Genomic DNA, 27,039 nt, shown 5'->3' with positions numbered 1-27,039 from the left:
ATCTTTGTTTTTTTCAGTGAATTTCTGGTTTTTTTTTAATGTTAAGTAAGATGTCTATCACAATGGATGGTGGGGGTTGGAAGCAGGGCCTGGCCTGGCATTGTGCTGCCCCCACCCAAGCCTGCTGCTCCTGCCTCCCCTCCTCCTAGCCATCTATTGTCCAAGTCCATGCCCCTGCTCCCTCATTACAGCCCTGTGTGGCTGTTTATCTGCCACTGGCCTTCATGCCTTCCCTGAACAGTTAGCTTGCTGCCCCATCCACCTCCTCCCTATCCTCTTATGTCTGAATCCATGCACTAGCCTCTTCCTTCCTGCCATGCATGGTCTGATGTGCTGCCACAGCCCTCCATTTAACAAGATATCACAGTCCACTTCTCCTGCCCTCCATTGCCCAATTCTATGCCCTATCATTGACCTCCTGCTTAGCCTCTGTGCTTAGCTTGCTGCCCCTACTCTCCTTCCCCTGCACTCCAATGTCTGTGTGCATGCCCCTGCTCCATCCTTTTTGCCTACCATGGACCTGCCCCTCCTATCTACTCTGAGTGTTCTGTTGAGCTGCCACTCCCCTCCCACCTGCCTAGCATTGTCAGATGACTGTAACTGTCCCTGCCACCTGCACCCTGCCACGCTCCATGCCCCTATCCCTTTCCTCATGTCCTGCACGGTGCATTTTACTTCCACACCCTTCTGCCCTCCCTGGTTTGTTGTGCTGCAACTGCTCCTCCTGTGTGCCCGCATGGTCTGTTGTGAGGCCCCGTCCCCTCAACTCTCTTGTCTGTGCCCAGCTCCAACTCCTCCCTTCTATCCTCCATGGTCCTTTGTGCATGTCCCTGCCCCCTCCTTCTAGCCCATCATGGCCATTGTGCTGTCACTAACAATCCCGCTTGCCATGCACGGTCTTCTGTGCTGCCACGACCCCTCCCACCTTCCCTGTGTGGTCAGCTAGCTGCTCCTTACCCCCTCCCACATTCCCTCCATGGTCTGTGTGTATGCCATTATAGTCTCACTGTTACTCTCCATGGTATGTCTTGCTTCTAGTGCCCATCCTGCCTGACCTCTATGATCAGCTTACTGCACCTGCCCTGCCCCCTACCCTCTTTTTTCCATGTGTAGACCCCTATTCCCTCCCTCCTGGCTTGTCTGTTCCATTGTAATACCCCTGATCCCTCCCTCCTGCCCTTTATGGTCCGTTATGCTGCAGCTTTCCCTCCTGTCTGTCCATTATAATAAGCTAGCTGCCATTGCCTCTTTCCCCTCTGTTCTCTGTTGTCCATGTGCATGGTCCTGTCCCCTCCCTATTGCTTTCCATGGAATGTTGTACTGCACTCCCATCCTGTATGCCCTGTGTGGTATATTGTGCTGCTGCAAACGCTGATACATGTCCTGTAAGGTCAGTTTGGTGCACCTGTCCATGTCCCTCCTGTCCTCTGGTATTCGAGTCCATGTCCCTACCCCAATTCCTCCTGCCTTCCATGATCCAATGTACCATAGTTGCTAACATTTTGAACTTGGTAAGAGGGAGATTTTGAAAAAAGCTAGGGTTTTGATTTTCCCCATTGACTTACATTGAAAAAGAGGATATTGTAGACAGGAGACAGATCAAATAAAGTCCATTTGGGCTTAAAAACATTGGGCGTTTCCTGGCTGAATCGGGTCTGTTACCATGTATGGTTGTACTACCACTGCCTCTTCCTTCTGTCCTCAATGGTCTATTATATTGCTACAGCCTCTCTTGCCTGTCCTGCATTGTTGGTTTGTTGCCCCTGCCCCCCTTTCCACTGCCCTCCATAGTCTGTTGTGCTGCCACTGCCCTTCCTGCCTGCGCAGTGTTGTCAAATTGTTGCCTTTGCACCCTCCTACCTGCCTTCAATTTTCTGAGTCCGTGCCCTTGGCCTCTGCCTCTCAACAGTATCATAATGAACAACTAGATTGCTAACATTCTATATTTATTACAAAAGTGTGGCACGCCTGACGTCATTGTGATATAATCGAAACTGTAATACCTAGAGCATTTGCTTTAGAAATTACAGAAATGAGAGGGTCCTATTTGCATCGAAATTATGGTTTGTGCTTTCAAAAACAAAATGAGGACACATTTTCTGAGTTTTCAAATAGCAGCAAAGCTCTTTTAAATTATTTGTTATCTTTATGTTTTTTTATCCAGTTGACCACTTGATTAAATGTTGCACTTAGGGGAGAGGATGTGGTGTTACTTCCAGAGCTGCAGACTTTGCTTCTGTAAGGCAATTAACAATCTTGAACACCCGGATATCCTAAAGGACCGTGTGCACTCTTCATATGCTTTGAGACATTTCACCACACAAAATCTATCGTTTTATGGAGAAGCATTATAATCAATAGATCTGGAGAAAGTGTTAGCGCGAGCTGTAATCACAAATGACACACCTTCAGGGGAGAAAATTCTACCCTCCAAGTCTAATACTCTAATATCAGAAACCCTGCGACATGCAGATAAACATAGTAACATGGCTAATTTGGCAGATAACTGTTTCATGGGCAATTAGACATTATTAGGCCAGTTCTCAAACAAATTCAGTACGTTAGAAACATCCCATAAAAAAGTATACTTAGCCTTAGGAGGGTTCGCTATACGTATCCCTTTCAGGAGCTTGCACACGACCGGATGCATCCCAATAGGCCTGCCATCTAGGTGCGTATGGCCCACAGAAATGGCTGAACTGAAATTATTCACCGACCTATAGGATAAACCATCCGCTGCTTTTTGGGAGATGAGGTTCACAACGTGAGAGACATCTGCCTCCACGGGATCCAGGTGTTTCTCCAGGCACCAACCCAACCAAGTCTTCCAGGCAGAGCCATATTGCTTCCTAGTGGAAGGGGCCCAGGCTTGTTGGATAAAACTGGAAGCTTGCTCCGAAATTCCTGCCAACGACCATTGTTGCCAGAAAGCCTCCAAGCCATCAGGGATAGTTGCCCCGCGAGTACGAGCGGGTGGAACTCTCCCTGAGGGCCCTGGAGCATCATCGGAAAACTCTGGAGAGGGACTGGAAAGTCGCACGCCATCTCCAGCAGAACCGGGAACCATGGTTGAGACTTCCAGATTGGTGTGATCAATACAATTTCCACCTCCTGTCACGTCACCTGATTCGCTACTCTGGGAATCAAGACAAATGGTGGAAATGCATACTGGAGATTCTGTGACCAGTCCTGTGTGAACGCATCCGTCGCTTTCGCCAGGGGGTCTGGCCTGCAGCAGAAGAAGGACTCCAGTTGGTGGTTCAGCCTGGAGGCAAACAGGTCTGTGTGGAACGGACCCCACAGTGAGTGAAGCTGGCGAAACAAGGAGGGGTGAAGCTTCCAGTTGCTGTAATCTTTCAGATGGCATGATTGTCAGTCCGCTACCACATTGTCTCGACCTGGAAGGTATTCCGCAATCATTGTGATCTGATGTGCTAGGCAGTAATGCCAGAAGTCTTTGGCAATCCCCGCCAACATTGGGGATCTGGTTCCCCCCAACTTGTTTATATACCTCACAGCGGAGATGTTGTCCATCCGTAACAGAATGCAACACGATACCTTCCTGGGTGAGAGAGTGCGAATCGCAAAAGACCCTGCCAGGAGTTTGAGACAATTGACATGCAATTCCAACACCTGAAGCGACCAACTGTACCAGGCTAACAGGCCCACCAGCCGTGCGATCACCCAAAAGGACATCGACTGTGTGTCCAGAGTTGTCCTCAACTCTTTCTTCAGATCCCTCAGTTTCTGTTTGGGCAACTGGAGCTGGGCTGTCTCGGAGTTGATCACAAACCCCAAGAACTCCAACTCTTTCTTCAGATCCCTCAGTGTCTGTTTGGACAACTGGAACTGGGCCGTCTCAGAGTTGATCACAAACCCCAAGAACTCCAACGACTGCGTTGGCACCAGGATAGATTTTGATTTGTTTATGACAAACCACAAGCTCTCCAACAACTCTATTGTTATCTGCAGGTGACGGGCTACCAAGCTGAAGGAGCCATGATCAGAATGTCGTTGAGGTAAACTATTAAGCATATACTTCGTTCTCTCAGATGTGCAATCACCGGTTTCAACAACTTGGTGAAGCACCAAGGAGCCTAGGAAAGACCGAAAGGCAGGACCAAATATTCTAGACGCCTGCCGCGCCATTGGAACTGCAGGAACCTGTGGTGAGAAGGGAAAATGGGAACCGTCAGATATGCGTCTTTGCGGTCGAGGCAGTCCAACCAATCCGCTTGCCTCAGAATGTCTGCTAGGAGATGGATCCCTTCCATCTTGAAGTGACGGTAGAGCACAAAGTAAATGAATTCTTTGAGGTTGAGCACCAGCCTGTAACCGCCGCCCCTCTTTTGGACCAGAAAGACGTTGCTGCAGAACCCCGCAGGGCCTTCCGCGCAATAGGCCACCGCATGCTTCCCCAGTAATTCCTCTATTTCTTGATCCCTAAAAAGCTTGTCTTGTTGGGAAAAATACAGAGGGAGTGGTGCGACCGCTTGCCTGGGAGTTTGAAATAAATCTATACGAAAACCCTGCACTGTCTGTAAGACCCAGGCGTCTTGAGTATTGGAGGGCCAATTCTCAAGGAAATGGCGAATCCGACCCCCCAGATGACATAGAGATAGAGACAGTGGGCTTACCTGCTGTAATCTGAGGCTGGGAGTTTCCCCTCTGACCTTCTCAATGGAATGCAGCGACGGGTGAAGCACCTTGTGGAATAAAACATTCCGCCTCTGGTGGGATCCTGATAATCTCCTCAGCCCCAGCCGTAACCACCTCTGGAAGGGCCTTGCAGGTATTGGTGGCCTGGCGAGCGGCCCCTGCCTCACCTGGCCCACCCAAAAAGGCCCGCATGGAACACCCGCTTGATGTTTGCTTGGGCATTCTCTAAGGAGGTGAAAGTCCCCACGTATTTGGAGATGTCCTTTACAAATTGATCTCCGAATAGTAAGCCATCCGCCAAAGCACCTGGTTCTGCGGATGCTAGCTCCATTAAATTAGTGTCCATGCGCATTAGGAGGGACTTTCTACGCTCCGACGAAATGGCGCAATTTCTGTTGCCCAAGAAGCAGATAGCGCGCTGCGTCCACCAAGCCAGAATATCCGGATCGATTGGGTCACCAGGTTCTTTGGCTACAAGAGCCAGTTCCAGGATTTTCGACAAGGAGCCGATGGTGTCCAACAATTTATCCAGCACCCTCGCCAGGCTCGATCGATGCCTTTCTTGAGGTCCTTCTGAAATTTTTTCAGGAAGGCCAACATATTGGGATCAATATCTGGCATCTTCGCGACTTTGTCAGGCATATCTGGGCGAGGGCATTCAGACCGCAGCCAGTTTCATACCACCCTATCAAAACTGCGGTGCAGATTTTGGTGGATATAGTCCACCACCTCCGGAGGAGGGGCCCAATCAGATGACCTCGGGTGCACTATATCTTGCAGGTTGAAATCGAAAGGATTCATGGCCTGGTAAATGGGAGGGGATTGTGGGAGGATTGAAGCCTTCTTAGCCTTCTTTTTCTTAGGAGACACAGTGTGTCCAGTGGAGTCAGTGTCCGTACCAGTGTCGGTGTCTGTAACCACCTTGGATGACGGAGGGAGCGGAGTAGAAGCTCCTGAGTACGGATGATCCCTAGCAGAAGGAGGCGGTAATTTAGTAAGGGCTTGAGCATGCGGCCAACTGGGCGCTGAAGCAGGTTTTACCCTTGCAGAAGACGTGGAAGGGTTTGCAGTAGCCTGCTGAAGCATACCGTGGCGTTTCGCGAACTTTTCTAATTGCACCGTAATAGGTTTTAATGTGGCCGCCAGCGCCTTATTAATGGTTTTAGGAACTGCTACCTCAACCGCCTTGTTGACGGAATCTTGCACCGATGCCTCAAGGTCATTGACGAGGTTGTCTTCTAGGAAGGGCCCATGCTCCTCCTCATAGTACCCATACTCATCCTCCTCGAAGTAGGCCCAGTCCTCCATGGCCAAACGCACAGCGGAAGACAGTAGTGTTATATATATATATATATGGGATCCGAAAGGAATCGGTCAAGGGGGAGCAACCCTAGTGCAGAACACTGTGAAGTAAAATAATACTCCTCAGCAAAGCTGTAATCCAATTATACCAGCCAAGGGGGCGTCAGAGCCAATTTATAGTACATATAAGCCTGCACACAGCTTTTGGGCCGGCCTATTTCTCCAGCCCAGGCAAGGCATCAGCAAGGGTACCAAAGACAAGCCTCCGCTCCGAACCGCACTTTGAATAGCACGCGCAGAGCGAGGAGGAACGAGTTTGGGTGTCGCGTAGCAAAAAAGGAGCCCAAAACTAGCCTAATTGGGCTACGCGACGCAAGCCTCAAAATCAACGCGGGCCCGTACCAGGTTAGGCGCCACGGACCGCTGCAAAGAGACGCTGTAAATATCTGGAAGGGGCAAAGGCAATCGGATGGTGGGGAACGCGCAAGGCTGTCAACAGCCACCTTCTGAGTGCCAGCTAAGCGCCCGCTAAGCGCAGCTGCGGCGCGTTGACCAGAAGCAAGTTTTGATAAATCACTGAAACTTATACAAACAACACGCTAAAGTTAAAGATAGACTGCTTCATCCATAATACAATAATGCATTAATAAATATCCAAATATCGCTAATTAAATAACAATGGCAAGAGTTATGGCAAGAAAAATTTCCGAGCACTTAACTCTATGCGAGCAGCAAAGAAAGAGGAAGTATTGTGGTGTAGAGAGTCATTTATAGGGCTAGTCTCTATGGTTGTGTTATGATGACGCTAAGCATTCTGGAAATGTATTTTTTCAATGTCTTATAATAAAATGTTCTTATTGGCTGCTGTTTGTTGCAGTAAAGAAAGAGAAAGCATAATCTGAAGCCTCCGGTCCTGTAATAGAATTTGTCCTTGTGTGATTAAACCAATGCTCATGTAAAGCACTCCAATACCTGACCAGTCTGCACTATATAAAACTGCAACAAAACAAAAAGTGTTTTGCACACTTCTGTCTTTGGGCTATACATGGGCTACATCTGGGTGATATTTGTGCTACATTTGGGCTGTAGCCTTGACTAAAGTTTCCTATGGAAATTAACAAGGGGAAAACCCCCCTTTTTTCTCGTGCCCCCGTTTGAGGAATCACCCTGAAACTTTCAAGACATGAGCTCACCTGAGAAGGCCATTAGTTTAGGAAATTTTGCGATGATTCGTCAAACGGTGCCAAAGATTTGGGCAACGCTTTTTGATTAGAAACAAGGTCCTGCCTATAACTACCTACTGGCGACCACCAGTAGGTAATATATATACATACATATATACATACATATATATATATATACATTTATATATACATATATATATATGATCCAGCGGAAAGGTTCAGATGAACAGTTTCACAAACAACCAAAAGTTTTTCTCAAATCCTGGGCCTACTTACACATCCAATATTTTCCCCGACAATTTCCGCTAGATGTCAAGTGATATTTCTCTTCGATCTGAAATTAGTCAATATCTAACTAATCTTCACAGATCAACACTCTTCCTATGGTCAATGGACCATTAGTCTAGTAGTTGATGGTGATATTAACAAATTAATGAATCTATCTTATAACATTCAATAAAATACTCACAGACTTCAGGTAAGATACAATGAGTTTTATCTAACCATTCAGTAAAATAAACGCTCATTTGTACAGATACACAGTGCAAACTCCGTCAACTTTCATGCGAGAGAAATTCATTTTTCGAACACATTCAATTCAAAGTCACCTTTCAACAATTCATTGCATTAAGAGTGATAGATGAAGAGACAAAAGGCATTCTGAAACATACATTTGCAAAAGATGTGCAAATTCAAGACAGAAATATATTTACTGATTAGTGAAATGGGAAACCCAACCCCTTGCCAAAGGGATTGGTGGAGGTCACCTGATAAAGAGTCAGGAGCCAAAGGCTATAGAACAGGTGCAGGATAGGATTATACTTACTACACTTCTGTATAACCCGACGCACCGGAGCGCATCCTTCTCTTACACTCTCTCCCTCCTCGATATTCTTCTGCAAATCTTCAATCTAATCAGGCTATCTTTTAGTATTGAATCTTCCCAGTCTGTTCTTCTCCAGTAGCAACACTTGCTAACTCCTCATTCAGCATCGATGTCTCTCCCTCTCTCTCTTTCTTGATCATCATCGTCAGTCTCTACCATAAATCTAACTCAGTCACTCTAGTTATAGTTTAATTTCTGCACCCTCAAAAGTTGCAAATCAGTGGATCATGAACTATAATTGGGCAGGTGGGTTGTCGTCACTTTATGAAGTCACCTTACAATTCTAAACTAAATCTTTGTCTTGTAAGCCCGTCCCATTTAATTTATTCATAATTCAAGAAAGCTTTGGTTCACATCCATTTGCAAAATACATTAGATACAATTTTAATACATTTCCGCAGTTGGTCCGTGTTCTCATGCATCTCCTCAAGGTTCTTGGCAGCCCGTCAACTTCCCCGGTCATTAGGTCACTTCAAACTTCAGTGAGCAGTCTCAGCTTGCATTACGTTTCATCCGCCATCTTTTCTCTTTTGCTTAGCACATCAGGGCCAAACGTACACTATTAATAAAGGAATCATAAACAAATATGAATTTCTCAAATATGTGATTAGCACTGTTTACCACCCACTTCTACTCTTTCCCATGTTATTTTCTTCTTTGTTAAGCAAAAGCATTAGCTGCGACGGCTCTCTTTAAATTCAGGCAAGCATATGCCAGGCACGTGGTGCCTCGAGATCTACAGTTAGTAACTCTTTGCGCAAGCGTGAGGGTTTTTCTTCTCACATGGGTTAGTCACATGATTAATTGCGCGGTTCTGGTTCGCACATGTGCAGAACGTTTTCAGTTACGCAGCAATTATTCTTTGTTACTTAAGCAAGCATTGAGCTCTTCTCCCCATGTATGAATGTTGTGCGTATGTTAGTTTTTCTCCTATCTACTAGTCAAGATTATTAGAACTTGTTAATGAGAGGTTGATACGAGCAAGTTTCTTTTCCTCGAATCCTTGCTCCATCAATCTCCCCTCTGATGACATTTTAGAGCCATCATAAAATACCCATCATTACCAATTGCCAATTTTATCACTAAATCTTAGTGTCTTCATTTGCTTTTACACATTCTTTATTTTTCTCTTTTATGTTCATCCCCTTCATTCTACCATACAAATTGTCTACCATACAAATTGTCTCTCATTTCCTCTAACTCTATCTCTTCCCATTTTCGCTTTTTCCCCATTCTTTTGTTTTTCATTTAAATCATTGACTTTGTCCTCAATTTTCTCCTACAACATTTATAGGTCATTATTAACATTAATATCATTAATGTTACTGAAATCACGGGGATTGGAATTTTCCCTAATACACTACTTCAAAAAGCAGAAAACCAGTTACCTATTTTCAAAAGACCTTTAATACATTTTTCCCATACACCGTCAACTTCCAGTTGGGTCAATACATTATGAATCCTTGTAATATTCTTGATATATCCCTCAATACCTTTACTTTTATCTGGGACATATGTACTGCAGTGTTGAACTTTCAACATGCCACAGACTCCACCCTCTTTTGCCAATAGAATATCATGGGCAAGTCGATTTTGCAAAACCATAGATCTGATCTCAACCATTTCCGTATTGATCATTAAGAATCCTCCAGCAGTATCTGTTGATAAACGGTCAACCACAGTGGACAATAGACGTATGCTATGAGAATTTAATGTGACTCCAACTGACGAAATCAGTGCACCAAATATATCACCTACTATTTCTGAAAAACTTGCTCTTTTATTGCTTGTTAGTCCTTTACTTATGTCACTCATTTCATTGTTCTTAGTAATGTGATACACTTTTGGAAATACACTGGCAATGTGACAACTGCCATACCATTGTGCAGGTAACCTATAATACATTAGCGATAATGGGGTAACCCTGTGTTCCTCAGAACCTGGGTGGGTATGATATGCAAAAAAGTGGTTCTTTCAGGGGAGTAATAATTTCTTTGTTCAATATATGTAATACATCCTGAATTTTTAAGTTTAAAAAATATAAATCACCAAATTAACGGTAGAAATTGGTTAAACAATACTTTTTGAGAACCAAAATGGCGATAGAGGACAAACACCACAACGAAAAAATAATTTCGACAGAAATAACGATTATATTACTGAAGTATTATGTACAGTAGGCAACAAACATGGCTGTCAATGAAACAATACATAAACAGCGATAAAGTGATTAAAGTGCAGAATAAGTGACTTGTGGTGAAAGGTGAAGTTGAAAAGTGCTATACATATATTATACAAATGGGTAACATGTAAAACAATCAAAATAACAGTTATATTTTTCTGTCTGTTCATTAATGCATGAATACACAACCCAAGTGTGACTTTATATTGGGGTCAGGGAGACTGCATGGATTACTGTCTCTGCAACGTCGACGTTGAATGTTGACAGCCGCAAGGAATGAATGGCAAGGATCCTATTGAGTTAGTTGATAAGGATCCACAATAAGTCCAGATATTGTGAATTGGTAGACCTACACTGGGAAGTTGTGGTCTGAAAAATCGATGTTATCTCTTGAGTGCACCACCAGCCGGTTGGAGACGAGATAATAATTATTTCAACCCATGCTGCGATCATGACGATTAGAAGAGACGTGACCTATTCCGTCTGCCTCTGCCCTACATGTGTTTCACCATATCTGGACTTATTGTGGATCCTTACCAACTAACTAAATAGGATCCTTGGCATTCATTCCTTGCGACTGTCAACATTTGTTTCCCTACCCACCAGTCCTGATGAAGATCCGCCTCTGAGGCACATTAAGCCGCGCTTCCACCTAGGGTCGAAACGTCGACGTTGCAGTCACGGTAGTCCATGCATTTTTACCGCACACATAATAAATTCCCGGGAATACAAGATACGTTCCCCCTTTTAGTCTCCAATCCCCCATTATTAGGAAGGTGTGTTCACATTCACTAGTACCAATGAAAAAATTATTATACTCTCTTTTTAGCCTATGAAGACAGAATTTCCCCAACTTTGACAAGTCCAGGGACATTGCAGCATGAGTCTCGCCTTTCTTATATTCTCCCTCTAAATCAGACCATGGAGGTACATGAGCCTTTTGCTCAATAGCTTTTTTTTAAAAAATCCTGCCTTCTTTCTTCTACTAAATTAAAAAAATATTTTTCTTCATCATGCAAAAGGCATGTTAGATTGTGTCTATGTGCATGTGTTATGCCAATGGGATTTGTACTTAGAAAAAATTATCCCATGTATTCCGCATTTTTAGCACTAAGTACTTGATTCATGTTTCTTGTAATAGGAATTTCTGAAAATACTACATCCATGTTACTATATAAATATTGCAACTTACCAGTAACATAAAACAAACTGGACATCACACTACATGTCACACCATATGTTAGTGGAAAGTGGTGATACGTTACACCCTCAGAGACAGAAGTAGGTAGTTTCATGCTAACATAACAGTCACTCACATCCATTGTCTCTACATAGTGATACAGGAGTTTAGTGAATACATTTAATGACGAATCACTATTTGATTTATCATGATAATACATGCTCTTGTCCACTTGTGTGAAATCTGTAGTAGTAGTTCTCTTAGTAACCGTACTCACTCTTTCATTAGTATTTGTGGTATTCTGATTATCAGTTACCATTAGAACAGGTATCACAAGTGTTAGTAATAACCACATTAATATTAACATTGTTATACTACATAGACAACACTTAACACATCTTCGTTTTAAGTTAGATTTTGGATGTTTAGTCACTTTTACTTCTGCCATTTTAATATCTAAAATCTAATTCTAAATTTAGTTTCTTTCTAAGAATAAAAATACGTAAAATATTTGTGTGATCCCACACTTCAAAAAGGCTTTCAGCTTTTAGCCAGTCCTTATTTCTTTTAGGGTCCTTGTTTCAATTTCTTCTCACTAGAATCCACCTTTTATGTAAAATAAAAAAGAAAAAATAAAGTCTTTCTTTAAGATGGTCTCAATTCCTTGTCATTAGACCCTTCGGAAGTGTCACTTTTTGATTCTTCATTTAGCTTAAGAACTTCAAAATCCTCAAGGATGATGCATGTCCACTCTGGAGCCTTATACGTTCTACTTGGAACCTTTACCCTTTTGACGACCTTAAAGTTCCTCTTCTTGTATGTTCTTGCTTAGCCTTTGCTCTTTTTGACAATCTTAATTATCTTCTCCTTGCTTGCTCTTCCTGACTTGATACTTCATTTACCTGTTCTAGTTCTTTCCCTGTTTTTCTTCTTAGAATGAATCTTAGTCTTTTCACTACACTTGGCCAGCAATCTTCTTTGCTAACTTTTTAACTGCACTGCCTTCTCACCGTCCTCACCTATTGCAAGTGTCCTTTTATTTTCTCTTTCGTTCAGTTGGACTTGTTCAGAATTCTCTACTTTTTCTTCTTCTGTTGTTTGTTTCTGTTCCTGGCTTTCTACTCTCCTCTCCTATTCTTCTGACTGCCTTTGACCTAAGTTTTCTTCAACTGATTCTTTCCCTTTTTCTAACTGAGCTGTGTTTGATCTTTTGGCAATAGACTTCCCTTCCCTTCCTTCTTGTAACTGAATTTGATCTTTTTTTTCTGCAATTAGTTCTTCTTCTATTTCTGACTGCACTGAATCTGGGATTTCTGCTTCGTTTTCTGCAATGAGTTCTTCTTCTATTTCTGACTGAAATGAATCTGGGATTTCTGCAATGGATTCTTCTTGATTTTGTTTACTTCGTTCTGGTCTTTCAAGTTCAAGCTTTCTTCTGGTCTCGACAGCAGTCTCTTTAGTCCCAGTAACTGGTGCCCACTTTACTTGACTTGCACTTGGTTGTTCATCGTCAATGAGTTCTTCAGAGTTTGTCTTTCTGTTTTTTTCGATTTCACAACTCTCAGCTTCTGTTTCTTTTCTTTGCTCTACCAGTTTCTGCGCTTGTCATTCAGGTGGACTTGGGACTCTTTGGGTACGACTGGCGTGGATCCAAATGGAGACCCCAGCACACTTTACTGCTGTTGTCGTGACTATTATGACTTGATGAGGTCCTTTCCACCTGGGTTCCAAGCACGACTTCCTCGTATTCCTCTTTATCACGATCCAGTCTCCAGGACACAAATCATGAGCTTGATTTGGCTGTGCTGCGTTTGGATCTTCTCCAACCTGGTGAGACACAGAACATACCAGATCAGCCAGTCCTTTGCAATAGTACAATACTAAATCTTCAGTTATATTCATCAATTTGTTTGCAGGTACAAATGCTTGTCTCATTGCTCGTCCCATGAGGATTTCATGCAGACTCAATCCTGTTCTTCGGTCTGGAATGCTTCTAAGGCTCATCAATACAATAGGCAAAGCATCAGGCCATTTCAGTGAAGTGGATGCACACACTTTTCCTAACCTGGATTTTATTGCACCATTTAGCTGTTCGACCACTCTAGTTGCTTCTGGTTGGTAGGCGCAACGCAATATTTGCTCAATTGTAAAAGCTTCACAAATTAATTAAATTATCTCATTATTAAAATGAGGTCCTCTGTCTGATTCCAAAGTGACTGGAAATCCAAATCTCGGATTAAGCTCTCTTAACAGTAGTTTAGCAACTGTGAGGCTGTCATTCCTTCTCGTGGGATAGGCTTCTACCCTGTCAAAAACAGACAAACAATGACAAGGACATACTTCAATCCATTGCTTGGTGGCAACTCAATGATGTCTAGTTGCAATCAGGTGAATAGACTTTCTGCCTTTCCAATTTTTCCCCAGCTATCCACTGTCTTCCTCCCTGGGTTTTGCAGTTGACAAGTCAAACATCTTTGGCAAAGACTCTCTGCTACAAGCCTGAAGCTGGGATTGAACCACGCCTGTATGAAATGTCTGATCATGGCATCCCTCCCAACGTGTGCAATTCCATGATATACCCTTGCCATTTGTGATAACAAGCTATCTGGAATTATTGGTTTACCATCTGGACACACCCATACTTCATCGTCAGCCCTTCTTGTACAAATTATTTTGATCCAGTGTTCTTTCTCTTTTATGTCTGCCTCATCCTGTAATTGTCTAACTTCATCCCATGTTTCAAAAGCAGAGAAAAACATGGGCATCATAGAATCTATCACTAGCGAGGAGGATTCGCTTTGGTCCATTCCAGATCTTCAAATACCTTTGATTAAGGCATGGACACCACTTGCTCTTCAAATGAACTCCATTACTATGGCTCACTCTTTGAGAGCCTGTAATGGTCGTGCCCAATCCGACCTGGAGGATAATGCCACTTTTAACCGCCCAGGTCAGCTTTCCTGTATAGATTACATCATGGTAGAGGCAAGGACTTGGACTAAGGTAATTGACTTTGTGATACTTCCACGTCATGATAGTGACCATAATGCTCTGGTACTTGATATAAGCCTCCCTGAGATGGGTTTAAATATGGGGGACAGACTGGATAACCGAGGAATACCCCTTCTCTCAAACGACAGAAGAAGGCTTAAATGGCCAACGGTGAAAATGTCACCAGATAAAATGAGTACCCTCTACCAAGTTGTCCATCAGGCGTTCTCTGAACTAAGTGGTCATATAGACCATGGGCAGGAAGTGTTTTTTTAACCAAATATATAATACACACACAGGTTTAGCGACTTCTCTCGCTGAATTATTAAATCCACTAATGGTTAAACCCAGGAAGAATAGGAAGGCCTCTACATGGTTTGATTCCAACTGCAAGAAAGCCAAAGGGGCATTCCGGGATGCAATTAAATCCCTGAATAGACCATTAATACAATGCAAGAGGCTAGAATACAAGCAAACGCCCCCGGGAATAGGGACATGAGGGAATTCTGGTCAATAGTACGAACTGGCAGTAGGGTTGGACAAAGGGCAGATGATCCAAATATTGCACCGGAGAGATGGGTTGAGCACTTTCAAATGCTGTATGCCCCTCCGGTAGAAGATAATCCCTTTCATGATCCCTCTGCACAGCCACTGTCACAGAACATCGATGAGACGTTAAATTGCTTTCTCGATAATTCTCCCTTAGTTCACATTAATAATGAAAAATCTGATATCAAAGTAACATTGAAGGAGGTTGAACTTGCTGTAAAAAGGCTCCCAGTAGGTAAGGCGCCTGGCCTCGACAAAATTCCTGTTGATCTTTATAAGGACCAAACAGAGATATGGGTTCCATATCTCTGTAAACTGTTCAACGCTATACTCCAGGGTTCTAAATTGCCTGATACCTGGGTGGGAGCCGAGATTATACCAGTGTTTAAGAAAGGATCCCCACTACTCCCGGCTAACTACCGTCCGATCAGCCTGATCGATGTAAGTCAAAAACTATTTGCACGTATCATTCTCGATCGGCTTCAGATCTGGATGGAGGAACAACTGATCCTGAGCCCCTATCAGGCTGGTTTTAGAGAAAAGACATCCACGGTCGACCAGTTACTAAGGCTCCAACTTTTGTACTGGAAAACTGTGAGAGTAGAGGGTGGCAGCCTCTACTTAATTTTTGTTGACCTTAAAACTGCCTTCGACTTGGTACCCCGTCAAATACTATGGGCAGTATTGGAGGATATGGGGATCCCTGCATATCTGCTTAACATCATTAGGAGACTTCACTCGGATAACTTTGCCCAAGTGAGGAGTGGTAAATGGGGAGGTTTAACATCTAAATTCCCAGTCAATAGAGTAGTAAGACAGGGGTGTGCCCTGGCACCCACCCTATTTTGTCTTTTCTTCAATGCACCGATTGCCCACCTCAAGGGGGTCAAAGATATCGATGCCCCAAAGCTAAAAAACGATCAGGTGGTGGCATTAATGTTTGCTGACGATACTCTCCTATTGTCAAAATCGCCAATGGTAATCCAACGTGCCCTGGACAGCTTTGTCAATTTTAGTTATAAAAGGGGGTTGGAGATTAACACACAAAAGACTAAGTTTATGGTCTGCAATCTACCAAAGACCAGATGTGCCAATCCCTCCCTGAAGGGCATAGCTTTGGACAGGGTAACTGTATTTGAATACCTGGGTATCACCCTCACCGATAGAATGGATTGGGGCCCACAACTGGCTAAGGCTAAACTCAGACTTGCGCAGACCACAGGTGGTATCTTAAAACTCCATAGGGAATCCACCTCTAAGCCAGTTGCTTCCATTATAGAAATATATAAAGTACAAGCACGGGGAGCAATTTTATATGGGGCGGAATTGTGGGGACATTCTTTGGTAGAAGGTATCAGTATGACTGAAAATCTAATTTTAAGATCACTGCTGGCTCTTCCATCTAGTACCCCTCTTATTCCCATGAGAATGGACATGGGTATTAGACCTATAGAAGAAGTGACTCTACTGCCCCTAACCTATTGGCGCAGACTTTGGGTTACCCCTGAGCTGACACATTTTAGAGCTGAAACCGAAGAGTTACTGGACCTTCCTGGGACTGAGAAATTTCCCTGGTTTGCTTTTATAAAAAAAGAAAGTATGAGACTGGGTTTATCAGGGTTTTGGTCCAATCCTGCAGTAGCCTGTGCTGAGCTGTCGCGTGCTGATTTGGTCAATTTGTCTCGCATGAATAGAATCACGGGTACCCTCAGCAATTCTGGCTTGGGCTCACTTACCCTCCACTTTTTTAATATAATAGACGAACATAGAGTGGAGCCGTTCCTAGATGAGCTCCTACCCAGTGTAGTGAGAAAACTTTATTTGCAATCTAGATATGGTACACTCCCGCTTAGGGTTTTCTCCCATAAATGGTCGGCCAACAAGACAGTAGAATGTCCGGCCTGTGGGGCTAAGGAAGAGACTGAGTCCCATGTTCTCTTCTTCTGCACAAAGTATAAATCCATACGGCAACGATTGCTTGTACAACTTTGTAGAAATCTGGGGTTTAGACATCATAATGAGGCCCTCAGAATACTTAAATGTAACACTTCTACTCCTCTTGTATTCTCTGTTTCGCATTTCATCGATGCTATGTGGCGCAGGAGAAGATCCTTTATATAAAAAAAAAATATATATATATATTTTTATATATATTTACTTCCCAGAAACTAATCTAGAATTGCAAACCTGTGTCCTTTCTAAATGTTTTTATATTTCTTAAACTTTTAACAATTTTTATATATTGAATGATATCTGCTCTGTGTTCCTATTTTTAAGTGTTGTAAATACTAGTAATGATATTGTCTATAAATATGTATCTTTTAGGGTCTATGACCGAATTAAAGATTATTTGACTGACTGACATTTGTTGGCAATTGATAACTTCTTTTTCCCTCCCTCCTCTGTTCAAAGACATTGTATTTCTTGCACAAAATTGTGCCACTTGGTCAGCGTACCGATTACCCAGCGTCACATAATCATTTTCTGACTTATGCGTGCCACATTTGACCACTGCAATTTATTTTGGCAATTGTAATGCTTCCAATAGTTCTTTAACATCTTTGCCATTTCTTATGGGAGATCCTGAAGAAGTCAGAAATCCCCTCTGTAGCCACAATTGGCCAAAGTCATGCACAGCCCCGAAACCATATTAACTGTCTGTAAATATGGTTATTCTCAATTTGTTCCCTTATTTACAAGCCTTTGTTAAGGCATACAATTCAGCTACTTGTGCAGACTTGACTCCTTTTAGACATGAAGCTTCTATGATACCTGACACTGTACATACAGCATATCCAGACACTAGTTCTCCATTCTCCTTTCTCAAACATGACCACTCAACAAACAGTACAGTCTGATTCCTCTAATGGAGCATCAAGGAGATCATATCTCGGCTTTGTACACATTTCTGTCACATCCAAACAATCATGATCACCTTCCTCTTTTACTTCTTCACAATAAGAGTCAGGCTACAATGTGGCTGGATTCATCATGGTGCATCTTATCATACTTACATATTCAGCACCCAAAATTACTACTTCATATCTAGTCAGGCGACTAGGGGTCAAATGTTGAATACGAGTCCTTGTTAAAAGGATTTCGACTGAATGTGGCACATACACTTTGACAGTATGTCCCATCACAATTGATTCACTCTGTTCCAAAATCACACAGGTAGCAGCTCCTGCTTTTAAGCAGCCAGGTAATGCTGCAGCCACTGGATCAAGAGTAGCAGAAAAATATGCTTCGGGACGCCGAGACAATCCATGTCTCTGAGTTAACACTGAAAGTGCACACCCTTCTCCTTCACAACAGAACAATGTAAATTATTTTGTGTAGTCTGGCATTCCCAAAGCTGGGGCCCGACACAGACTACTTTTCAATTTCATGAATGCTTCTTCACTTTCATCATCCCACTCAATCGGATCTGCCATTTCTTTTTCGTGTCAACCTTATTAAAGGTTTTGCCAGTAGTGAAAATCCACTTATCCATTGATGACAATACCCACCTACTCCCAAAAACATTTGCACTTCCTTTTTAGTTTTAGGCATACTCATTTGTCGAATCACTTTTACTCTTTCTGGTCTCACCTTTCTGACTCCTTTCTCTATCTTATTTCCTAGATATTGAACTTCATGCTTACAAAATTATAATTTCTCTGGGGACACATTGTGTCCTCCTTCTGCCAAATGGTTCAGTGACGCTTTTGTGTCAGTGACACAAGCTTCTCTTGTCTTTGATGCCACCAATAGGTCATCAATGTACTTAGCCAACACTGAGTTTCCTGGCATTATCAATGTCTCTAAACATTTTTTTCAAAATCTGATTGAATATTGACGCACTTTCGGTGTACCCTTAAGGAACTCTGCACCATGCCAAAACACGGTCTCTAAACCGGAAAGCAAAAAGATATTGGCCATCTGGATGCACTGGAATCAAAAAAAATGCTTGCCACAAATCAAGCACAGTGTCCCACTGAGCAACCCATGGTATCTTATAAAGAATCACTGCAGGGCTTGGCACTTCAGGACAACAGGGTACTACTATTTTAATGATTTTCCTCAAATCTTGCACAATTCTATATTTTCCACAAGGCTTTTTAAGTCCCATAATTGGTGAATTACAAGGACTGCTCAATATTTCCTTCAAAATTCCTTGTTCATTCATTTGGTCAATTACTGGGGCAACTTACTTCAGGGCTCATTCTGTATTGTGGTGTATTCTGATATATTGCACCCTCCTTTACCACAATTTTGATGGGATCTACTTTTGCCATTAGACCAATTTATTTTCCTCTAAAATCCTATGCACCAGACCTCACTGTATCTCTCAACTCATCAGGCAAATCACTCTCAGTAATAAGTGAAAACATCTCATCCACTGCTGTTCCCTGTTTAGCTAGCATCATTGTGAAGGCTACATCTTCATCCGGTGTTTGGAAAGCGACACCATCAGGCGTACAAAAAATGGTGCAATTCATCTTGCACAACAAGTCCATACTGATAGATTTACTGGACTCCAGTCGCATACCACAAATCGATGTATGTCTCTGAAACTTCCAATATTCACTTCTATTGGTTTTGTAATTAGTGTTCTAATCTGCTTATTCAAGACCCCTACAAGTTGGATAGTTTCTCCCGAGAGGGGTAGGTTTCAGATTTCTGCTGTTCTTACAGTAGAACGTATAGCACCAGTATCCACTAGGAAAGTGATGTTGTTTCCTTAAACCTTCCCATCAACAAATGACTGATCTACCGCCAAGAATGCGCCAAGTACACACCCTTCCTTCCCCTCACGTACCGTCATTGCACCATTCCAAATTCATCCACACCACTTTGCATTCAATATTGTTGAAAAGTCTGTGTATTCTTACCACTTTCTCCTCGGAATCCGGTGTTCACACTGTATCTCTGCACCTGAGCATTTACATTGTTGGGCAAAGGGGCTTGAGGCACCTGTAACTGAGGAGTAACTATCTGCTGCTGTTGCTGTTGATCCACAACCACCCCATTCTGCATTTGTGGATTTGAAATTTGATTTACCCCATTATTCTGTTGAATATTTCTACACTCGTTCTTCCAATGTCCAAGCTTTCCACACCCATGACAAGGATATTTCTTTCTCGCTTCCTCTCTACCCATTCGTCCCTTTCCTTTGCTTTCACTCATCACATGACTATTTTGATTCTGTCCATTCATCTGATTTTCATTCTGAGAATTAGAATTCACTTCTTGGCGTTCTGCTATCTTAACTTGTGCCCACATCATTTTCTCTTTTAACTTTTTATGCTTTGCATCAATGTCATCAAGGCAGTATTTTGCATACTTCAGAATGTCATCAATTGGCTTACTTTGCCAACAAAGCATATTCTGCTGAATCATCTGGCTATTTCTGATCTTAGTCCATAGACAAATCTATATACAAAATGTCCCATATCTTTATCACCAATGTTTTCGAATCCACTATACTGTTTGAATACTTGTAACAGCCTCTCGTAGTACGCATGCACTGACTCTTGAGTTGTTCTGTCTATTTTAACCTAATCTGTTTCTTTAGGGGGAATTTTCCCTTGCAGAAAAATAAAATCACCTGATTATATTTCCTCATCACATCCTCTGAAGGTGCACCTGTTCTTGCATCTCTTGGATATTCCTCTGTGGGCCAATAAACTGTAATCTTACACTCTGTCCACACATCTGTGGGTACCACTATGTCAAACAGACCATCCAAATCTTTCAGCAAAACCTTTGAAACCTTGACAAACCTCTCCACCTGTTCGTACCATTTAATGGAGTTTTCTCCCAACCTAGGGAAGTCATTTGTAAAAGATAAAATATCCTGTCTACTCCACGGAGCATGAACATACCCACCACCTGGAACTTCTCTCATTGGACACATCTTTTCAACCTTTTCAACTTCTCTCAATGGAAAAGCAGATGCTTCCTTTGTAGTTGCTTCATCTCTTTTCTTTGTCCATCTACTTCTCCATCGATCTACATCTCCCCATTTCTTCAAAAGGTATATCAATTCCCTTATTTGTAATCTCCTTGCTGACGCATTCAAACTTTCTAAATCCTTTTCAGTAAATTGTGATCTATAGGGCTTTTGTAGTACTTTTGATTTTTCGATATTTATTCCAAATTCTAAAGCACTTTCCGCTATTTTCTCATATAAACTCTTTGTCCTCCATGTTATACTTTTGCACAAAAACAACAGCTCTTCATCTCCATATGAACCTAATCTATCAAGATTTATCTTACCAATGATCATTTCTTCAAAATCCACTTTCAACTTGCACACATCTAGAGTTATTGGTGGTGTTTTCTTCTTTTCTAATCCTTTTGCCCATTCCTCTAGATATTCAGGAGAATTTCCAGTAGAACCTCCTGCCACTGGAGTGACAGTTATCACTCTCTTCCTTGCATCTACAGGTGTATTGGGGGTTCAGTCACTGTCTCAACATTTGAGAGATCCAATAATGAAACATTCGACTCGCACTCACTAATTTTATCGTCTAGCATGACTATCTCCTTTCCAGCACTATTCTGTGAAACTACCACATTCTGTGATTTTGGTGCACTTCACTTATCACCGTACAATGGAATAACAGGACCAATAGTTACTGGTACTGTCAGGGCTTCCGCATTTAAGCCTAACTCATTTATTTTCTGAATTATCTCTTCTTTTGTTTTATTCAATGCATCCCTTTCCTTTTCTGGCATTGCTCAAATGATAGTTGGATCATATAAAACTTGTGGAACCAATGGGGTTCCCATCATGGGAGCACTTGGAGTTATATCCCTAATACTTTCCTGATAAGGCGGAGGTCTTTTTACTAAAATGTCTTCCAACAATTCATCGTCAGATTCTGCACACCCTGCTACACCCAGATGTTTCATTTTCCCTCTGCATTTGCTCCCTTCTTGCTCCTCAGCCATCAATACTGGATACAAACCCTCTGTCACTACAGCCCTTCTCCATCTTTTCATCAGTTCTCCTCGCGTGTCAAATGGGTATTTTGGGAAAAACCCTCTATTATTTCTCCTGCCTCCTTTGTATTTATCACACTCAAATGCCTCAACTTCCCATTCTTCCAAAGCCTCATACTGTGTCAATCTAGGATTGAGTTCTAACTTATTCATCCTGTTTCTCAAATCCTGAAGAATTCTTACATTAAATGTACCATGTTCCGGGAAAGCTAATACACAATCATCTTTCGTATACTCCACCCAATTTTGCAACCATACACACGTATGATATCCACTTTCCATCATTATATAAGAAGCCGGCGTATTGGGAGGTGGCATAAGATTTCCATCCTTAGTTACTATGTGCTTGTCCTTCTTAAAAAAATTATTGATCTTATTAATCAACTTCATTTTCTCGTTCTCTTTAATCTAACTCACTCGACAAAATCCAAAAGAACTCTTATGTGTTTTCACAAACTTTGTTAACTAACACTCGTCCAATGCCTGCGCGACTCACACCAACACTCCAATCAGCGCTCACTACGTATTCCCTTCTTCACCCAATACCAGCACGCTACCTGTCTATTGACCAATCAGAGCTTACAACACACCCACTTTTCTGACCAATGCCAGCGCGGCTCTTTTGACATCAATATGGCTACTGCTTCTGACCCTCCTCTCACAAGTAAATACAACAATGTGTTTTCTAGTTTTTTTTTCTTTATAAAAATTCTTGTTAGTAACAACGTAAAAACAGCGCTACTCTGTCTGCTCCGCTAAACCAAAGATAGTTTCTTCATTCGCTACAAAGAGAAAATTAAATCCTGTCACTACCGGTAAAAAACACTGTTTACCCTTCACTTAAGCTCGGGGAGGACCTGCTACTCCTCTAGGGATACTCCACTCTCGGGTAAGGCCTAAGTTTCTCAGGTGGGCCCCCTGCTGTCATTCACACTCTACTTTTATATGATATAGTCCCTAATCAGACTCTCCAGAATTTCGCGATTTCGCGATTCACGGAAAAATCGCGAAATCGTCCGACTAGCACAAAAGCCGCGATATTTAAAATTATCGCCTCGATATTTGCCACAATCTGTTTTCAAAACAAACAATGCCCGTTTATTGGCTGTGCGCACACATACGTCACTACGTGCCGCCGTCCAATAGCAGCTTTGTCTCTCCACTAGACTTCCAGCATCGGTATCCAACCCTGATGCTCTGCAGGTGGGCCTGTATGTCCATATTAGCGCTCCCAGGCCAGGCTTCATTAATCAAATACCGGAAACATCCGGAAAGACCTCTGCACGGCTGGCTTTGACACGCATGCAGAAGGCACGAGTGCCCAGGCCAGCTGGGTCTCTACTGCCATTGAACAGGTCTTCTCCAGCCTCCCAGGTGCTCTGTGGAAGCGCAGGGTCATTAATCACCGGATAAAAGCCCGGCGCTTCGCGGAGCTTCCCTCATTCGTAGGCGGGGGTCTTTAGAATGACGTGTCGGGGTAGACTGTAAAAGTTCAGCGTCCGTCCGCAGTGAGGCATCAAATACATCATCTCACCTGCTTTTAGGGGGAGTGCTTTCTTACAGGTGGTCCCAGAGGAATGAAAGACACCTGGTCCCCCCGAATGAATGATGTTTTTGTAGGATTAAGTTTCCAGCCGTGGCTTTGGGCACTAAATCAGAAAGCTCTCATTTTTAAAGGCAATAATGTGGGAGCACTAAAACATGTACTTGGCCGTTTTATCTGCTGTAGTTGGCGCGCGGCAGTGTCTCTCCTCCGCTCTTAAAATAAGTTATGTTTTAACACGTAAAACAAACTTCCTAGCTCATCATGTCACTGAGTTTACTTTCATGGATTGTGAAACCACAGTCGGCTCAGAGGTAGGCGAGAGAAGCCAAAACGTCTTCATCCTTTTTGTCCTGGATCAAAACACAATATCTTTAAAACATTTTAAGAATATACTTGTTTCCCCTTCAACCTAGGATGATACACCTGCCACTGACTATAGTTCTCAGTTATACTACATAAATATAATACCTTCAGTTATATGTTTTTCCAAATTTACCAGTGCTGGGTCAGTTATTCATTTTTTTTTTCCAGAGGACCCTGAAAGGTAAACATCAGGCTTTGCCAAATCCTCTGTGTTCCACTGGCACCACACTCATTGATCCAATCACAGCATCCCACATCAGAAGGCAATTCTTTTTTTGGGTGCTGTTTGGGTTCCCAACCGTACAGACCCATTGCATGTAAAGTGTGCGCCTTACCTGAAACTTTTTAACAAATGCAATTTTCATTTTGATACTAGCAACCACACGTCATATCTGCTAACAACGCAGCAATGCTTCGTTGTAACTAACTTCTCTAGACTGGTCAACAGACTACGAGCTCAGTGAAATATAATACAAATATTGTGATCACATGTAGCACGCATATTTGCAAAACCATATTTTCTGAGGATAACTCAGTTATTGTTTTTCTCACAGAGATCCTTTTGTTTGCTTGTGGGACTTATGCAGCATGGTGCTAAATTCCTTTTGTGTCCAAGAGTTTTCATGCAACAATAAAAATGTCAAGTTAACTGCTGAATAACGCTCCTGCTGGTGTGAGATCAGCGTTTTGTCATGATAAAATAGGGCAGAGGATTATTATGCCTTTTGCAAATTATGTGAATCAGGTTACAAAGGCACCAGGCTAGTGTCCTTCCATTTCTGGTACTTTGCTGCAGTTTCAAGATATTCTTAGAGTTTCTAATTGCTCAAATTGGGGTAATTTCTTATATTTATCTGTTTCCCTAGACTTCATTGCTTGATTTTGTTCAGGAGAAAGTGTCACTCATAGTCATTGAATGTCACTCATATTTACAGTACATTTATGAAAATGGCACACATAAGCAATCTGAAACCTTGGCAGCTATGTACTCTGCAGCAGCGCTTCAGAACTGCTGGGGATATTTTAAGGCCCCTTTTAGACCATTGGGTTTCAGAAAAGAGGATAGTTTTTAAATGAATTTCCTTGTCGTTGTCCACTCACAAAGTGTCACTTAAATTGCCACACTTAATTTGCTGCATTACTTTCTAGTAAAGCGCTCTAGCATCAAAGCAGGACTTCCTCTATGGGTCATATTTGTATCATCAATATTTTTTCAATGTTAAAAAGGGTGATAGAAATTACAGTTTATTAAAATGGAAGGGTCCAGGACGCAGCGGTGCCCTGGCAGGGGTGCATACATGGGTACTAGAACATCCCAGGAAGAAATAGGGTCCCCTCTCACGAGGTGCAGATTGGAGCTGTGCTTCCATAGAGCCGCAGACACTTTAAACATGCCAGTTTCACAGTGGAATACCCTGTTAAATCAGTTTACATTGATTTAAGGCTGAAAAGATATGATTATGAATAAAATAAGGTGCTGCAATAATGCCGCTAAATTTCCACTTTTGTGCCGCTAAATTTGCAAATCTATGCCGCAATATCCTGGGGGTCTGCCTAATATAACACTGCCAGAGGAGTAACCTTCTGCAGTGTGACTTACATTTATCACACTCTTCTAAATTCCATTCCCAGGATTCCCAGGTATCTTTGTACCTGTGCTTCTAGACAACATAAAACGTGACACTAACTCTTATTATTAAACATCAAATCAATAATCAATGATCTACAATCACCAAACTAATCGATAATAACCATCGCTCTGCTACCAGAAAAACTGATCCAGCAGAAAGGTCTGGATGAACAGTTTCACAAACAAGCAAAAGTTTTTCTCAAATCCTGGGTCCACTTACACATTCAATATTTTCCCCGACAATTTCCGCTAGATGTCAAGTTTTATTTCTCTTCGATCTGAAATTAGTCAATATCTAACTTATCTTCACAGATCAACATTCTTCCTTTAGTCAATGGACCATTAGTCGAGCAGTTGATGGTGATATCAACAAATTCATTAATCTATCTTTTAACATTCAATAAAATGATCACAGACTCTGGATAAGATTCAATGAATTTTATCTAACCATTCAGTAAAATGCATGCTCATTTGTACAGATACACAGTGAAAACTCTGTCAACTTTAATGGGAGAGAAATTTATTTATCGAACACATTCAATTCAAAGTCACCTTTCAACAATTCATTGCATTAAGAGTGATAGATGAAGAGACAAAAGGCATTCTGAAACATACCTTTGCAAAAGATATGAAAATTCAAGACAGAAATATATTTACTGGTTGGTGAAATGGGAAACCCAACCCCTGGCCAAAAAGGATTGGTGGTGGTCACCTGATAAAAATTCAGGAGACAAAGGCTATGGGACAGGGGCAGGATAGGATTATACTTACTACACTTCTCTAGAACCCGATGCACCGGAGCGCGTCCCTTTCTTACACTCTCTCCATCCTCTATATTCTTCCGCAAATCTTCATTCTAATCAGGCTGTCTTTCAGTATTGAATCTTCCCAGCCTGTTCTTCTCCAGTAGCAACACTCGCTAACTCCTCACTCAGCATTGACGTCTCTCTCTCTCTCGATCATCATCGTCAGTCTCTACCATAAATCTAACTAAGTCACTCTAGTTATAGTCTTGATTTCTGCATGGCCCACCCTAAAAAATTGCAAATCAGTGGATCATGAACTATGATTGGGCAGGGGAGTTGTCATCACTTTATGAAGTCACCTTACAATTCTAAACCAAATCTTTGTCTTGTAAGCCCGTCCCATTTAATTTATTCATAATTCAAAAAAGCTTTGGTTCACATCCATTTACAAAATACATTAGATACAATTTTAATACATTTCCACAGTTGATCCGTGTTCTCATGCATCTCCTCAAGGTTCTTGGCAGCCCGTCAACTTCCTCGGTCATTAGGTCACTTCTAACTTCAGTGCGCAGACTCCGCTTGCATCACGTTTCATCTGCCATCTTTTCTCTTTTGCTTAGCACATCAGGCCCAAACGTACACTATTAAAAGGAATCGTAAACAAATATTAATTTCTCAAATATGTGATTAGCACTGTTCACCACCCACTTCTACTCTATCCCATTTTATTTTCTTCTTTGTTAAGCAAAAGCATTTGCAGCGACGGCTCTCTTTAAATTCAGGCAAGCATATGCCAGGCACACGGTGCCTCGAGACCTACAGTTAGTA

Source organism: Triturus cristatus, chromosome 7, assembly GCF_964204655.1.
Source record: "Triturus cristatus chromosome 7, aTriCri1.1, whole genome shotgun sequence".
Classification (NCBI taxonomy): Eukaryota; Metazoa; Chordata; class Amphibia; order Caudata; family Salamandridae; genus Triturus; species Triturus cristatus.
Note: the sequence above shows the minus strand (reverse complement) of the source record.